General features: G+C 33.9%; 1 pseudogene; it reads right to left on the bottom strand.

The window, feature by feature from the left end:
• Positions 1 to 2,740: 2,740 nt before the first annotated feature.
• Positions 2,741 to 6,059, bottom strand: LOC125828979 (uncharacterized; annotated as a pseudogene).
• Between the last annotated feature and the right edge of the window lie 6,535 nt (positions 6,060 to 12,594).

Below are 12,594 nucleotides of genomic sequence, written 5' to 3'. Positions count from 1 at the left end.
GATTTTCTTCTCTCGTGTTATATTGATCATCACTGTCTATCATTGTTCCTTCTTCTCCTTGTTCCTGCAGAGTGCTAAAATTATTGTTTAGATGAATGCCTTTTGCTGCTTCTGGTTGATCCTGCCCAACATCAAGCAAATATTCTCCAGTGTTCATATCCTTTTTAAATCTTCTTTTTGTGGGATTCCACCTCATGTATTGAAACTTCCCTCTTCTAACCTTCTTTTGTTTCCCTTCTCCAGGTTCCTCCTCATCTGCATTCTGATCTTCCTTAATCTGCTTTGATTCAAACAATTCTCTTAATTCTGGGTGAATTACTCTACATTCCACCTCTGAGTGACCTTGAAGTTTGCATGTTTTACAGTATTTGGGTAAAACATCATACTGAACAGTGATAGCTACCATTCTAACCATGTTATGCTTATTGTCCACCACTTCAATCTCCACCTACCTAGGTAAATCTGCTGCTAAGTCAACTTGTACTTTCACTCTCGCACAACTAGGTCGAGTCTTGTTGATCGTGGCTTTATCAAGGTGGATTGGCTTACCCACAGCCGCTGCAATAGAAAACAAAGATTCCTTTCCAAAGAAAGTAGGCAATAAATCTGGGAAGGAAATCCAGGCCATTGCTTGAGTTGTTTCCTCCTCCGGCTTAAATTTGGAGTCATAGATTAGAGGCCTCATTTGATAGGCATACCCGTCCTTTGCCATAATATAATAAACATTTTTAGCCATGATATTCACAAAATCCTCCATTCTATTTAATCTTATCAGAATGTGTCTGTTCCTCAAAAGCCCAATCCGACAATCCCCTTTTATACCACATTGTTTGGGAATTTGAATTCTCAATTCTTCTAGTTCGGGCCAACCATATGAAAATTTCCCAACTATGGCTAACTGCAGATTTTCCATGATATTCATCTTCTCTACCTCCTCCTCTGTCCAAGTAACACGAGGTATTCCATTTACGAAAGAAACAGGCTTTATAGCGATCGGCTCCAACGTGTTTCTTTTGTCAATGTATGAATTGTCGCCTTTCAGCATATCAGAATATTTAACTTTGGTATTATTCTCCTCAGAATTGTTTATAGTCGACTTCACTGCATCAGTCTCCTTGTCATCTGGTCGGTTGTAATCACTCTTATTTATCTCCATAAGTACGCTAGGCAAATTAATATCTAACTTGCTGGCACTCTTAGGATGGTACAGATGTGGAAATTGGTCTGGTGAGGTTATAGAGAACTGACCAGTCATCTGAGGGGACTGGCCAGTGGCCGGAAAATCCATTGACGACGGTCGAGGTTACAAAAATAGGGTTTTTGAAAATAAAATACCGCTGTCTATCTTTAGATTAAACATGTTTTTTCCTAATAAATATATTGTTTTTTTATATAAATATTCTTTTTTCTTATAAAAATATTATAACTCATCATTAATTTTAATATAAAAGATCAAAATAATCAATCATTATTTTTTCTTTGAATAACGATAAATTCGTTTTCCTAATAAAATAAGAATTTTTTTAATTTCTCAATGTTTTCTAACCGAAGAAGGAAACACATTTGCTAGTATGATCATTGGTTCTGAAGTTCAACAATAATACCATAAAAACATAAAATTTATTACATTGCTTCAAATCACAAAATAGCATCGAAGGAGTTATTGTTGATCATTTCTTTTATTAACTTTAAAATCAAGGAATGATCAACAATAATGCACATGAATGTATTAAATGTGTCCTGCTTAAGAAAAATACGTCTTCTTAAAAATAAAGAAAAAGATCGTTAAACAGTTGTGACTTACTGTTGCTTAGCATTTTTGCTTATTGTTCATCATTAAACATCTAGTAACTTTTCTCCACAATTATTTATAAGTTCTTAATTATATTCCTAATCCTCCCACAAAGAAAGGAGTTCAGGAGAAAGCCTTTTTGAAGAAATTCATCCTTTCAAAAAAAGGTCACGAAAAAGCCATAACTTATCAAAATATCACAACCCTTGAATTTGAAAATGTGTTTGTTTTTAATATAGTATAATATAAATAAATAAAATTTAAAAATATAGAAGATATACTAAATTGAGTGTTTAAAAAGGAGAAGAATATATAACTTTTAATAAAATCCATTGTTTAAAAATGTGGAGAAACTTCTTTATTTTTAGTCAACACAGGGTAGTATGAGCATGTGCCAACAAAGGGTATTATGAACATGTGTTTATTGTGCCTTATCAGAAAAATCACAACCGCTAAAGAAAGTCACAATCATTCGAAAATGTCGTAACTTATTTGAAAAATCATAACCCTTCAGAAAAATCACAATCCTTTGAATATATCATAACTCGTTGGAAAAGTAACAACTCTTTGGAAAAGTCACAAATCTTCGGAGAAGTCACGACTCTTCAATGCAAAAAGTGTCTGATTTTAATATAATATAAATAATAAGTAAATATATAAATATAATTTAGAATATAGAAGATATAAAGGGAGAGAAGAAATTTAAAAAAAGATTGATGACATAATCCTAATAATTTAGACTCTAGACCTAAGAGAACTCAGTAAATGAGGCCTTTCCAAAAGTGATCAAGGTAGGTTAACTTTAGATGCCTGCCCTACAACCTTATGTATGAAAAAGTTAACAATATATAAATGGACATCTCCGAGACTAACTCATGTTGTACAACAGAAATGCTAAATGAATCGAGGGAAACAATAACAAAGAAGCATCAGTTATCTGTTGTTGGATTACTTCCTTGATTTGGATGAAGCCTTTGATTGCACTGCATTCTGAGAGGCTCCTTTTGGATTAGCTGGCTGGTTTGACTTCGTATCACTACTGCGCGCTGCCTCTTTAGCCACTGCACCTTGAGAACCTCTAATTTGAGCTGCTCTCTTATCCTTTCTCTTTGGTCTGTAACTAGACCTCTCCCTCTTGGGAAGCCACCTCTCTGGATCAGGTGGAGGTCCTGGATTAGCTGGGTCAAAGCCCTTTGGATATTTTGGCTTTCTCTTCCTCTTTTTCTTCGCCTTATCCTTACTCTCCCTCCGTATGTTTCAGTGGCACCAGCATTTGGACCTTTCTCGGCTTGCTTGGCACCAGAAGTTTTCTCCAAACTGTCGACGTCTATTGCTTTCAAACCAGGTAGTGGTTTTAACTCCTTTTCATAAGCTTCTGCTTTCTCAATGTCAGCATGGGCTGCAGTCTGGATTAATCCAACTAAAGCCTAAATACTTCCATGGCTTTTCACTAGCTGTTCATAAAGGTGTGCTGCCTCCTCTTTCCTTCCATGCCTGAGCTTGAAAGCAGCAGCCTCCTGCATGATGGTATTGAGCTTATTGTCTTCAGTCATGGCATTTGACCACCACTTGATTGCGGAATCAAACACAGCATCGGCACCATCAGTATCTCCAGCCCGTTCCTTGAGAGAGACAATAGTGGCAATAGTTGCAGGCTTGTGTTGAATGTCAGGTATTTTCGCCAAGGAATCAGCTGCAATCTGTGGATGGCCAGCAGCTGCAGCAACCTGAGCCCTTGCAAGCAGGATAACCTTGGACCTGTCAGGAACTTATCTGCATACTGTCCAAGTATTTCTTCAGCTTTAGCAGCCTTGTTCTCTCTCACATGTACAGCAGCTTGAAGAAGTACAAGCATCAGGCTACCTGGGAACATCCCAGGTAGAGCGCCAACAAGTTCTCTAGCCTGTAACAATCCAATGACAAAAATAAACATTGGAAAAAGACTCGGGGAATAAACAGTAGCAATTGTATGTCTATTAATGGGTCCCCTTGTTCTAATGCATCAAATGTTCAAAGGAGAACCATTACAAACACATGTAATCTTACAGATAATATACCTGATCCATCTTATTAGAATGAAGTAGCAGCAGCACCATATTCGTATATATTGCTTCCCTTTGCTTCTGTGAGAGCTTCAAGTCCAGTCCACGAGCAAGCTGGAACTTCTCTGGTCCATCACTTTTCTCTATTAGCTTATCAAGTTTCCTTAGGCCATCAAAGACATCTTTTGGACCCTTTAAAGCAATGAGATTATTTACTGCCACTGCAAGTGAAGACTCGTTGGCCAAATTTCTTTTGTCAAAATCAGTATAAGATGCAACGGCCTCTTGGGTGTCCCTAGAATCTGGAGAGAAAAAAAACAACTTGCATCATTGCAACTTATCAAAGTAAAAGAAGACTACTCAAACTTGTGTCATAAGATAATTTACCTGTTGTACATATGTAATTTGAACAGCTATAGGTGCCAATTCAATTTCAACATCATCATCAGCTAAATTCTCTTCCATTAGTGTTTCCTGACAAATTCTGTAATTCCATTGTCCACAATAATATATTCATCTTACCACATTTGACTGGACAGAGAATTGCAAAGAAGTGGAAGATTTTACCACATTTGATTTGACACTTCTAAAAGTGCATAAAGTTTAAAAAGACAAAGGAGAGAATATCATTATACAATAGTTCCAAATGAATACATGCAGAATGCAGTTTGTCCCTTGTGACATCTCCCTATGATCTCTGGCATCAAATAACAAACTGCATACAATTGTCTACAAGATATAAAGAGGAAATCATCCTACAAAACGCAACTTATAATTTACAGCCTTATATAAACATGGCCCCTATTTAATAACCCCCCCCCCCCCCCCCCCCCAAACTAAATCAAAGAGAAGACATTAAGACTTAAAAGAAAAAGGCAAGTAACAATTATAACCAATCAAAGACACAGAAGCATTATTTGCATGATCCTGAAAATTGGAATGGCTAAAAAAACTTTCTTTCTTGTATAAAGAACCGTAAACTCCATTTTACATACAACAAATTAGAAGATATAGCAGCTTTGCAGATATTTTAACCCCCAACATACAAGCACTTTTGACTGTAATGGCACATCTTTTCAATTAGACTAGTTCTAAATTGTCAGTCTATCATTACTAAAGAGTTAACAAACCAACAAAAAGTTAAACCCAAATAAGAAAATAAAAGATGCTTAAGATTCTCCTTAAGTTCATAGAGACAAGAATATATCAATTGCTAAACTAAGCACATCTTGATGCCAACTTAAACCCTCCAAAATAACTTCCAAGCGAGGAAATATCTGATACTTTTTTACTAGTCATAGATTATGCTTCATCAAGTGTTAAGAAAATGGATAAAAGTCATACAAATAAAGCAAGTCAGGACTAACTGAATCTAATTTTTTCATGATGTTATGAAGAGCTTATTAGAGTCAAACTTGCCTTCGAGTTGACAATAACAGTTGTTCTGCATCTTTGTATTTCTCCCTTTCAATTAAAGAGCAGGCAGTATTGTAAGCCAATTCAAAACTGCTAGTTGCTTTAACTCTCAGTAAATCCAAGGTTCCCTGCACTTCAGAAGACCTTCCAATCAGAAACCAGACCAGCAACAAGATTTATCTCCAAGGAATCTATAGTAGATTTCGGGAGCGCTTTTGATAAATATCGACAGATGCACTCATCTTTCCTAAATGATACAAAATCTGAGATTCCAACAACATTGACTCAGTACTTCCTTCTTGCCCATTCAAGGACTCTAAAGCCTCCAATTTATTTTGCCGATATATGCAATATCCCTTTTCAAAGAAAGCATGACAATGAAAAAGGGGAAATTAATGAGAGAAACAAAATCCAGAATTGAAGAGAAAGCAATTGCAGAAGAAGTATGTTGGAGAATAAAATCAAGATGCCTATGGTTGAAGGAGGCTAATAAGAACACACAATTCTTTCAGAGAATGGCTAACTCACACAAAAGAGGTAAAGAGACAGAATCATGGAGACCCTACCAGAAACTGTACAAAGAGACAGAATCATGGAGACCCTCAACTGCACTTTGCTGCCCCTAAGTCCTGCCCAGGGGTGTTCACAGGATGGTTTGGGTCGGTTATTTTTCAAAATGGATAGGGTCTACGGGCCGTAGTAAGGTCGACGACTCGTAAAAGTGTCTCGTGGGAAGTAGATTTATGATTCCTCTTTAAAGGCTTTTCAATATGTTTTAGCTTGGTCATACATACCATGTTTTCCTTCATGTCCCATTATGATCATGCTTCATGTTTTTATGCATATCCCTTATACTTTGTACATTCCATGTACTAATGCATACATGTGCTTATATTATTTAATAATGTAGGGTTCAACGCTTCCTTTCCTCCCGCTCGTGGCTAGATTCCGATTGCTCCCTATTGCTTTGGATTGGTGAGTCCTCATACTTTGAGGGCAAGACCATGAAGATTTTACTTGATTGAAGATTTTACAAAAGAGGAGAGATGGAAGATTGTCCCAGCATGCATTTGGTGGTCAATCTGGAAAGAGAGAAACAATAGGAGATTTGAAAATGTACAAAATAGTCTTCAGGATGTCGAAATGAAGTGTCTAGCTCTATTTTACTTTTGGTGTAAACATAATTTATTAGCTCAAACAGAAGACATCTTTGATGTTTTAGATTGTTTGTAGGCAAAATAGATTTATTTTGAGCTTTTGATAGATTGTAATACTTTTGAAGGGGAGCTATATTGTTTGGTTGTAGTATACCTATGGATATACACGGTAAAGGTTACCCGTTTCAAAAAAATAACAACCACACAAACAATTTTACTCTCAAATGGACCCTTACAATAACGAAGAATACATACACAACTAAAATTATCCGTGTAGGATATCCAAGACCAAAGTCCTAAACGACATGCCCATAAAGATGCTAGAAAAGGAATAATGTAGACCCATATACGTAGATACCGACCTCATCAACATATCCATGCTAAATACATACCCAACTCCTACTATTAACGTTAAGTACAACTGGTAATGCATACAATCTCAATGGTGCATAGAATAAAACATAATACAATTAAGCAAAACTCCCAATGCATAATGCATTGCACCACTTCACTTGATGTAGTGCAATGAAAGGTATCTCGAACTCTTTACCAACAACAATAGGCTCTCGATATGTTTGTTTATTTTGTAATAATATTTTTTGAAATAGTATTAAAATTTTAATTGGTTTAAGACTGCGGAAAAATTATTTTGTTGATTTTCATAACAAAATTTTAGAAAAATAGTTATTGTGATAATACAACTCTCTCGACTCATTCGATAGTTTGGTATAATAGAGATTATGATTGCTCAAGCCCAATTAGGCCACTTAAACGCCAAATGCTCTCAAATATTTGGTTTTTATCGAGTAACTAGTCATTTTGTATGCATTTAGGATTTGTAATTCTATATGAAAAAAGTCAATACTTTATTATAAAACTTCAGAAAGATTCTTTCAATTTAATAAAATGTTAGTTATTAATGGCTTGGGACTTGGAAATTGTATCAATGTTTAGTTGTATTTAGTTTCATATGTTATATCACATAAGAGGAGTAATTAGACCAAAATGGGCATCGTATGTAAATAAATCTTACTACAATGGTGAATTATCGCCAGGGGCACAGTTGCAAAATAAATTTATATCTTACTGGTATTTAAAACTTTGAGTATTTATTGTTATCATGCGTACTCATTCATTTTCATGGATCACAAATATGATACTATGAAAGAGACATTTCTTTGAAAAGAAAACACTGATTTTTGCTTGATTAAGTTCGAGCATGTTTATATTGAGAAAGTCATTGATGTTTGCCACTAGCAAAGGATTTTGGGCGAGATATATGAACCTCGCGAGTCCCCAACCTCACAACAAAGTTCTATGGAGGTAATGTATACTAGTAGGATCATTGGCCATTGCATTTTTTTTGCATATTATTACCTATTGTATTGCCTCTTATCATTGTACTAGTTTCAGGGGACACGTGCGTTGCACGTGTGTCCCATGCTAATTTTTATATAATTGTTAGAACTATTAGAATTCTACGTGTACATGCATGTAACGAATAATAAAATGCAACAATTATAAATAAAATTTTAAAATTGTGACAAGAAACATCAAATGAGAAATCTTATTTTAATGTTTAAAATTTATTTTAAGTAACAAACTGTAAATTTAGAACTTTAGATAGTAATTAGCCAATTTTCATTATAGTCACAAAAGATTAATTTTAGCTTAAATAAAAATACACTTAGAACAATCAGAAATTTATAGAAAATCAAATTAAGGAAAATTAATAGAGAGAAATCACATACAAAAAATAAACAAAGAAAAAAACATGCAACAACATATACATTCTTTTTAAGACTTTGATCATAACAATATGTATATGGAAAAAGAAATACAGAATCACTATATATTTTTTCGAGTTTTTGTTGGCACTTCTCCCATAAGCAATTATAATTCAAGAGTCTTCTTCATTTAGTTAAAGTATGAATCAAATAGAACAATAATGATATAAGTGGTACACTATTTAAAGAGTTAATATCTCAAAAGGTCACTCAACTTGGAGAATTTATCTAAAGTTATTGAACTTTGTTTTGTATCAATAAAATCACTCAACTTAGACATTTATATCAATAAAATCACTCACCTAAATTTATTATTAAAATAATTAAATTTGACATGATAAAATAAATTATTTTATTATATCATGTTTATTAAAATAATACGTAAATAAACCAGAACTCTTATTATTAATAAATTTAATATAACAAAATAAATTATTTTTATCACATATTCATTATTAAAATAATAAATAAATGGCTCAACTCTACATATTTTTAATCGCTCTACAACTCTCATTTCTAAGATCAAAAATTAAAACCCCACCACCTCAACTTTGTTTGTTTCCATTTTTTTTTTAATTATACCTATTATGTTACTACTTATGCATTTTATATGCTTTTTTTATCTGCATTCTGCACCGACGTCAAACTGCCGTAGGGATTATTTCATTTTTCTGTTTGCGTTTTCCCATATATGCAAATGAAAAAAATAATTACTGCAATAACAATCCACATGCATAGTTGTGGTTTTTGGACGTTTCAACTTTCATGTGAGTTTTGACTGAAAACCTCAATGTGCAAATTAGTGAGGTTCGGGATAAATTTCGATTGATCCTCAATGTGAACGTTGGAATCGATGGTTTTTTATTATTGTAATAATGAACGTGGCATAAAAAAATAATTTATTTTGTCATGTTAAATTGATTTAAATAATAAAATTTAGTTAAGTGATTTTATTGATACAAATATCTAAGTTGAGTGATTTTATTGATACAAATACCTAAGTTGAGTGATTTTATTGATACAAAACAAAGTTTAATGACTTTACAAGATAATTTCTCAAAGTTGAGTGACATTTTAAGATATTAACTCACTGTTTAAACTATAGAATGAAAAGAATAACGGGTCCTCATGAAACAAATAATGATGAATTTATATGAATAAAAATAGAGTAATTAGATAGTATAAGTTATGAAAGATGAATATATTATTCCTTATCACATTGAAAAGAAAGAATACAATGACTGCAATTATTATTCAAATTAATAATAGCAATTAAAGCTGCACCAAGTAATTTGTCTAAATTATTATCGATGAAACATTGCAAGATCCTCCTTCTTTTCGATCAGCATTCCTTTAATAAAATGAAGGAATAATTTACACTTAGAGATTAAAATAAACATTGAATCTTTAGTGGGCATTATGGTCTTTATATATTGATTTAACTCAATGGTCTCATAATAAAATAATTTACTTTTTAGTGTAAAGAAAAAGATTTAAAAAATGGAACTAATTTAGTCTTTAAAAGGGCAGAAATGCCTAATATTTTTTTATGAATATTTTGTCTTTCAACTTTTGACTTAACATTTTCAGATTTAATTTTAATATTTAGTGTAGCATATAGAATGATTACTATTTAATAAGCATACTCTCTCAGTTCTTCTCCTTTTACGACCGGTCGAAGGGGAATATTGGGCCAACTCGAAATGGACCAATTCGAGAAAAGGGTCAAGATATGGTGCTCTTTAATTAAGTAAATATTTTATAATGTTTTGATTTAACATAGAGATAAAATGATAATCTAACTTTATACTCTACTATTTAAATCTTTTTTATCCTTCAACCAAAAACAACCTTAGTAGGAAAAAAAGGGACAAATACAATGAAAACTTAAAGGAAACTTGTTAGCCCCTTGAAATCGAAGAACTTTTAATAATGAAAACACTAAATTGACTTACTAACTATTGCAGGAAAAGAAAGAGAAGAACCAAGTCAAGCATCAAACGACTAAGGAAAGAATTCTGCTAATTGAAGTCAATCACACAACACAGAAGAAAGGAAAGGAAATATTTGCTTAAATAGATCATGACAAGCCTGCATACATCAAAGGACATATACAAGGAAACACGATCAGCATAAGGAGAAGATCACTTCAAGTAAATCAATCTAGGAGTACATTATGCATCAGTCAAGGACATAATCAAGAAAGCAAGATCAGCCAAGAATCAAGAAGAAGATCATGATACAAGGAAGGATTCGAAGGAAGAAATCAAGATCTGCATAAATTAAGAAAGAGATCACCTCTCCAGGAATGATTTGATTTACTCATGCACATATCTGATATGGACATGACTCAGCAAATCAATCAGGATTGAATCAAGGATAGCACCAATGATCCTTGATTCAAATACCCTTGGGTTTCCACAAAAGAGCAAAGCTATATAAACCTCTTTCAGCCATAGTTGTACTTACGCACTTCACTTGAGCTTATACTATTGTCTTCTATTATCTTTCATAAAAGCATTGTATTCTTGAGAGTATACAACTGAAAAAGAAAAGAAAAAGAAAGATCTGAGTATAGGTTATATAGGTAGAGGTTGTGTCAAATAGAATATCTGATTTGCACATTAGACAGGGAACTTTCTCTCAACCTTCTGTAATCCCAAAAGTTCCACACTACTTTTAAGGAAACCCAAGGGAACTGTACGTAGGCACCACACCAGTGTTCCGAACCAGTATAAAACTTTTGTGTCTATTTACTTTCTGTTTTTACTCTCTTCTACTTTGTGTTACTAACCTGCAGGTGAGTCGACTGGATCAATAAGGAAGTTGACTAGAGAATTAATTTTAATTCACCCTCCCCCCTTCTTTACTTTCAATTGGTATCAGAGAAGGTCTCACCTTCTGAAGTGTTTAACCACACGTGAGCAAAGATCCAATGGCACACTATCAGATCCCTGACGCTCCACTTCAAGATGGACACTCTTCGCACCGACCACCATACTTCAATGGACAACATTACTCTCACTGGAAAGACAAGTTTAGAATTTTTGTTTCTTCAAATGATCATCAGGCATGGATAGTGATTAAGAAGGGCCCAATGCCTATTCCTGGACTAACTGACAAAGATGGCACTGAGAATCCATTTGACCCTGAATCATTCGATATCACAAAAAACAACAAGAGGTAATCCAAACTAATGCTAGGGCTATAAATTTGTTATATTGTGCAGTAAGTGGAGCTGAATATGACAAGATATAGACATGTGAAACTGCGAAAGAAATGTGGGACAAACTAGAAGTGACTTATGAAGGAACCACCAAGGTTAAAAAGGCTCGGATCAGTTCACTGGTAAATGAGTATGGATTGTTCAAAATGGCCGAAGATGAAAACATAGAAACTATGTTCTCAAGATTCAGTAAAATTGCCTGCGAACTCAAATCACTTGGAATGGTGCATTCAAATGGACTACAAGTTAGAAAACTTGTGAGAAGTCTTCCCAAAGCTTGGGAAACTAAAGCTGTTATTCTTGAAGATAGAGATCTACATAAACTGACATACAATGAACTTCGAGGCAACTTAATGTCCTACGAATAAAATCATATTAACAGGTACAACAAAGATGACAAAAAGAAAACAGTGGCATTCACTGCTGAGACATTTGAAATTGGGGATGAGGCTGATGAAAATCAAGATGAAGGAATGGCTCTTATAAATCGAGGAGTAAGACAAATGCTTAGACAGAGAAGACAGAGACCTCAACAGGACTTTAAAAGCTATGATTTCAAAAAGAAATGAAGATTGATGCTACTACTGTGGAAAACCAGGTCATATCAAACAAAACTGCCCAGAATGGAGAAGAAGAAACAATCAAAGAAACGAAGATCCAAAAAGTCTCGAAGCATGGGATCAAGGAGAAACTACCGATGATGATCATGATGAAATGGAAAATCTATGTTTCATGGCACTAGGTGAAACAAGTGAGGTAAGACTCTTTAACTGTCCTAATTTTAATGATTTACAAAGTTGCTCAAGAAAAGAAAGATTGGCAGGTTCTTCTTGAAGCAAGTCAGATTGAAGTCGACTTACTGACGAAAGAAATGGAAGAAGTAAAAATGCAGCTAAACAATATCAGGAAATCTTCCAGTCATAGTTCTATCAGATCTAACAGATCTATTCTCAATAGGAGAAGATCTCCTAATCAAAGCTCCAACAGTTCAAATAGATCTATACTAAATTCTCACTCTCCTGATAATGTTGTTAAAGTTACTTGTTATACTTGTGGAGAATTTGGTCACAAATCTTTTAACTGCAGAAAATATTCTTCTGAAAAATGGATTTGGAGACCAAAAGTTACTAATCATCAAGGACCCAAAAATACTTGGGTACCTAAAAAAAACTAA

This window comes from Solanum verrucosum, unplaced genomic scaffold (genome assembly GCF_900185275.1).
Source record: "Solanum verrucosum unplaced genomic scaffold, falcon-dt-bn FXZP01000231.1, whole genome shotgun sequence".
Lineage (NCBI taxonomy): Eukaryota > Viridiplantae > Streptophyta > Magnoliopsida > Solanales > Solanaceae > Solanum > Solanum verrucosum.
Note: the sequence above shows the minus strand (reverse complement) of the source record. Positions and strands in the feature narration are given on the sequence as shown.